This window comes from Anneissia japonica, unplaced genomic scaffold (assembly GCF_011630105.1).
Source record: "Anneissia japonica isolate Jap-2015-1 unplaced genomic scaffold, ASM1163010v1 scaffold701_len334292_cov200, whole genome shotgun sequence".
Taxonomy (NCBI): domain Eukaryota; kingdom Metazoa; phylum Echinodermata; class Crinoidea; order Comatulida; family Comatulidae; genus Anneissia; species Anneissia japonica.
This window is the reverse complement of record NW_022682589.1, coordinates 232,484-238,545: the sequence shown is the minus strand read 5'-3', so window position 1 is coordinate 238,545 and position 6,062 is coordinate 232,484. Positions and strand designations below refer to the sequence as shown.

Below are 6,062 nucleotides of genomic sequence, written 5' to 3'. Positions count from 1 at the left end.
AGTGGCGAGTGAGTGAGGGTTGAAAAAGCCAGATAGTATAAAGTGAGAAGTATAGTTATATATATATATATATATATTTAGTTATTTACTTAATTATTTATTTCCTTTTCTTTGCCTTTTGACTGCGACATATATGAGTGCTGTATTGTGCGAGTATACTCAACCGAGGTTATGCACAGTAACGGAAGATGATGATATGTGAAAATGAATAGCCTACTCACTTGCACAATGTATAAAACAGCATAATAACAAAAACATTTTTTCCTAAAGTAGAAAAAATTAACTAAATAATATATGTATATTCAGCTTACACAAACTAAATTATTGTATCAATCTAAACAAAGCCTGGGCATTACATCACATGTGTTATTCATATAAATGATGTCAATATTCTAACACCACAAACAAATATATGTGTAGGTACTCATTGTAAAGTGTGCGCTATAGTATAAAGCGGGGACAGTACTGCAACAGCTTGTGAAATACTAAGCCAAATAAAAAAAAAAAACATGTTTCTCATTTTGATCTATTAAATCATCCATTTTTTGGCCACCTCCCTTTTTATGGGACACCTCCTTTTTGGGTGGCTACTATTTTATAGGCTGCTCACCCCCTCCCCACTTTTTTAAAGCCACTCCTTCTTCTGGGACAGCCTCATTTTTTAGATTTCCTCCTTTTTTTGGTAGTCTCCCATCTTAAAAAAGGATAGTCAAATTCAATTTTTTATGTAAATTGTATTTAAATATGTAAATAAATGTTATTAATTTTTTTAATCTCAATATTATGCCTAAGTATAATTTAAAGATATAAATATCTCAACAGCCTTTATTTATTAGTTTTCAATATCCTGTAGATTAAATTATTTTAATGGTTTTGTAATTTTTTTATGTTAGTAAAATTGTTCTATTCATTTGAAGGTACTACCTTGTACCTTGTAGTTACCGCTTCCAAAAACATTCACCAGGGATTATAACCGTAAGTTTGACAGAGAGTGTAGTAATAATAATAACTTTATTTATCCACGGATATTCATTTCAATCTTTTTACAAAGGTTGGTCCAAGAGGCCGTGTTCTTAAACTACTGATATGATAAAAGAAAGGGAAAACAAACATGGAAAAGTAAAAACCTACCTACTGAAAAAATTAGGAACTAAATACTACTTTTAAAAAATTTCAAATTTGAAATAATAAAATCTGCGGTTAATACTACTGAACGGCCATTCCGTGGCAAAACTATGTAACTTGAAATTTTCACTTTTGGAGAAAAATAGAGTTAAAGTTTGCATGTTTGTAACTTTCCAATAAATTGTCGTAGCCTTTTGAAATTTTGCAGGATTATATATCTATAGACATTGTGATTATATGTAAAATTTTAATTACAACCGTTTGTTTATTGCAAAGTTATTAGCGATAATTACAGATACGTTGTTTTGCCTCGGAAACATGTCAGACTTGGTACTGTTGAAAGACATATTTTTGGAATTTATCACATTTGGGGCAATCATAAGCATCACCTAGCTTGTTCATACATGTTGTTAAGATTATTGATATAAAAATACCAATAACCATTTGATTTTGCCTTACCAGACTTCAACGGCTGAAGACAATTTTTGAATACCATTCTTTGGCAAAACAACGTATCTTCAGCGCAGATACGCTATTTTGTGCGTAATCTTGTAGTTACGTTGTTTTGACATGGAAAATCACTAGATTTTAAGTGCTACCTCAGAAACGACTCATTATTGAGACCTGAAATTTTCTAAGGTCATTTAGACATGTACTCCCAAATATTATCTCAAAATCAACAAAAATGTCACTTACGGCCGTGAAAATATGATCTAAATTCGACATTTCTGCTATGAAATTTATTTTAAAATAAACTGTTTCATTTTTATCTGTCTATAAAAAAATATAAATTTCAGCTACAATTTGCTGTTTAATTGAATAACATGTAGATTAAATCTAAAAATATAGAAACTTGCTGAATCAAATCAGGGTAAATTATGTCAACCCAATGACGTCTGCAAACATTTCATGTTATACAAACCCATAAAGGTGTTTTGAAGCCATTTTTAAAGTTGGAAAGGAAAAGTCAATGTGGAGGCCTAATTTTCATATTCAAAGTGATTTTACGCATGCTATAAGATTCATTTTATTTTATATATTATTTCTCTAAAACGATACCAATTTTACAGACTTCATTAGTGGACCCAATTATTAACTTTTGAAAAAATGGGAAACAAAGAATTTGTTATTATTTGCTTAATGCCATGCACAATTCATTTTCATCCAAAGTACTCAGTGTAAACGAGATAGCAATTTAATGTTTTGGAATTTGAAATGAGATTTTTCATAAGTAAAGAGAGTTTTGACCATATCAATGACATAACATTAACAATTTCCATCATCCTATATTGATATATCAATATTCTAATGGTTATAAACTGTGCGATTTCAACCAACTTGAATTCATTTATTATGGATGAGAAGAAATTGAATTCATGCTTAACAATTTTTTCTAACTATTTTTTTCTACAAATTAATTTTCTGTTTTTGGATTTGGATTTTCAAACACCTCGGAATAAATAACACATTGGGGATAATGAGGTAGAGAAAAAGCCTATAAAAGATTCATTTTACATTTTTTTAAATATTTGGATCTGCTTGAAGAAGACGAATGTTAAACATCAAAAAACAAGACAGAATGATAAAATATCTATGATGTATAACCAGGAGTGGCGGGGGCCGGGGCCTTACCACCCTCCCCCAGTCGGGGAGAAAAGCACAATTCGTCTGGGAGAAAAAAATTATATGTATTTTCTAAATATTAATAGACTCTAAAATCGATAAATAAGCATTTGAAACTCCTAAATTGTCAAAATTTTCAGGGGCTTTGCCCTCTGGACAACTTTCGAAAACATTTAATCGAAGTTTGACTAAAACCACTTTGCTTTTGTCGGGGAAATCTGACTACTCGTTGGAGGCATCGGCCTCATTGTTGGGGACCTCCCCCCCCCCACCTCGTCAGGGCCTCGCCCCCCCCCCCCCCCCGTCAGGCAAATCCTGGCGCCACCCCTGTGTAGTATAACAGACCATACACACATTTTATTTTAGGAGTAACTGTTTAAACACGCAATATTAATTGATTAATTTATTAATTAAGATATACTCTAGGCCTAAGGCATGAAAAGAGGGAAAAAAAAATGTTTAATAAAACATCTTGTATGCTAATGTCAGTCTCTATGAGAAATGGGAAAATTCAGTAAATGATTGTTTACGTTTGAACTCTGCGTTCTAAACTACAAAATATGAAGCTATACCAATAGGCTACACTATACGGTATATTGCAATAAATCAGGCCCATGCTTGGTACGTGCAGAATTGAATATTTTGAAGTGGGTCGAAGTCCAATTCATCGATTGCTCAGGCCTGAATCATAATCCATTCAACTTCTCACTCTGAGATTACGCTGCTATGAAAATGTAATAAATATTAGACTAAATTTAACTTACTTACTATTAAATGCTGTAAAATGTGATCACGGTTGCATTTGTAATTAATTTCACTCGATTTTAATCGTAAAAAATGCAGCGAAAAAATGAAAGTTCACGCAGAAGAATCAGCAATCCACACCATTGCGAAACATACAAGTTTGAGCTTTGCCAGAGCGCTGAATAGCAGGTTCGAACTTCAATAGATAGAAATTTGGGAATAAGTGCACGCGCATGCGCACAAGTTAGCGGCTCTATTTAATTAATAATTATAACGTATTTATTTATCTATTTAATAAATTTTTGTGTAATATGTTACCTTTATTTTAAGTTTTTATTGTTATATCAATGTAATGGGTGCTGCTATATTACAAAACAACTCACATTAAATAGATAAATAAATATGATGATAGGCTACTTTAGTCTGTATTTTGACCTGTGGTAACCATTTTATTAACCAAAATACGTGAGGAGGGGGTGTTGAAATGAATTACAATAGTAGTGAGAAAAAAAAAGATATCCTCTCCGCGTGTGTTTCGTTAGTTTCCTTGGCAAGGCTATTTACGTTTACGTTTATCTCCGACTGTAGGATGCTGCTGCATTAAAATGATATATAAAATATAATTAATATAGGCCTATATATACAGGGGTGGCGCCAGGGGGGCTGGGGGGGGGGTCAAGTCTCCTGTCGGGGATGGCTTCCTCACCCCCCGTCGGGGAGAAAAAGCACAATTCGTCGGGGACAAAAAAAATATATGTATTGTCTACATATTAGTACACTCTAAAATCGATTAAATAAGCTTTTGAAACCCCTAAATTGTCAACATTTTCGGAACCTTTTAATCAAAGGTCGACCACGCCCACTTTGCTTTCGTCGGGGAAATCTGACCCCTCGTCGGGCTCGGTCAGGGACCTCGGCCCCCACCCCCCATCGGGAAAATCCTGGCGCCACCCCTGATATTGTATAAAGCTTGGAAGCAGAGTTATTTTTTTTTAGTTGGCAGAACGAAATCTTTTTGGTATTGATCAGAGTGAGCTGGTACCGGTATAAAAACACAAGCCCTTAACAACCAAACCATTTCATTCAAGATCAAAGTGGAATTTCGATGCTCGAATTATACTATAATCGTAAATAATAGACGCTAATAATGATATAGTTGATTGTTACCGTCACATGAGAAAAAAGCATCCAGACGTTTATACCGGGCCTAACGATTAGGACCTACTTTCACACAATAATTATTGATTACCGTGGTCGGTCACTGGTGTTATTTTTACATTAAATTTTCAAAGAGATAACATAACGCGTGAATGAGCAACCCGAATGACAGCTGGCCCGAGCTTGCCGCATGGCTGTACATGTATTTAATTACGAAATGAATATTATTATTAATATTCTAAGGATTTATTACCAAAACATTATAATCTGTTTATAAACTATTTGCTTTGATCAACATTTCATGTGGAGGGCTGCTGTTGCTCTCAATCTTGTGGTCGGGGTTCGAATCTCCCGCTTGTTTCATAGGCAAGACACTTCAAATATAATATCTCCATGGTTTGTCTCTCTGTCCAAATGGGTACCTGGCAGTGGGGGGGGGGGGGGGGGGGGGGGGCTGGAGGGCTAAATTTGTGTTGATTATGGCTTTGTTTATTTAACCAACATCCCACATGATCTCGATAGGCCTATCCTACAACACAGGCCCGTATCCAGCTTTTTGAATGGGGGGGGGGTGCGTTTTGCGAGCGTAGCGAGCAACCAGGCCGGAGCCAGGGGGCCGCCCAGAGCCCCCGGTGGGGGTCCAGGGGCCGAAGGGCCCGGAAAAATTTGCTTTCTTACGTCCTAGTAGACTAATTTGAAGGCATTTTATCATGTTAATCTTTATATGTCCGTGAACACAGCGATAGGGCCTATCAAAAAATTACCAGTGGAGGACATGGAGAAAAAAGCAAATTGTTTCCCAAATGAAAAATACTACTGTATAAATTCGTAAACATTACGAATAAAAATTCAAAATCAATTCTGCTTTTAAATGAATAATAGCAAATTTTGATATAAAGAGTGGATTAAAAGCGACTGTAAATGAGCTGATTCAAACAACTAGAAACATTTGAAACAAATTAATCAACATTTTTATTCTTGGCATCGACAGAAAACATATACAGAGGTATAAGCATAATTATACTGTATGTATACGCTATCTATCCATTGAACCCGTGACGGGGTATACTGTATAAAAGGATCATCATGATACAAGTAACGTTGTACGTTTTAATAGCAATATCACTTACATTTTTTTTATAAGAGCACATTTTATAAGAAGAATGAGGCTGTCGAAATTGCGGAAAAATTAAGAACAAAATACGAATAAATTAAGGCTAAGTTAAAATGCCATAAGTGAGGTTTTTATTTTTTAGTAGTAGTAGAAAAACCAACAAACGTCGAGTATACTCGTCTCAGGGTATTTCTGAGAGCGCTAGGAACGATTATACTTGTCTAAACCGGGGTGTCATTCTAGCATTTTGACTTCATTGCTATACACTGACACAGGGGCGGATTTAGAGGGGAAGATA

General features: G+C 34.7%; 1 protein-coding gene across 2 annotated transcripts in view; it reads right to left on the bottom strand.

The window, feature by feature from the left end:
• The window catches only part of LOC117105648 (galactosylceramide sulfotransferase-like), a 16,395-nt gene extending 12,725 nt beyond the window's left edge, over positions 1-3,670 (bottom strand). Inside the window, exon 1 of one of the 2 annotated variants that reach the window (XM_033246973.1) lies at positions 3,513-3,670. The gene's annotated coding sequence lies outside the window, so the exon portion shown is untranslated. The remainder of the gene's footprint in view (positions 1-3,512) is intronic. The other variant, XM_033246891.1, reaches the window with a different exon arrangement.
• Between the last annotated feature and the right edge of the window lie 2,392 nt (positions 3,671-6,062).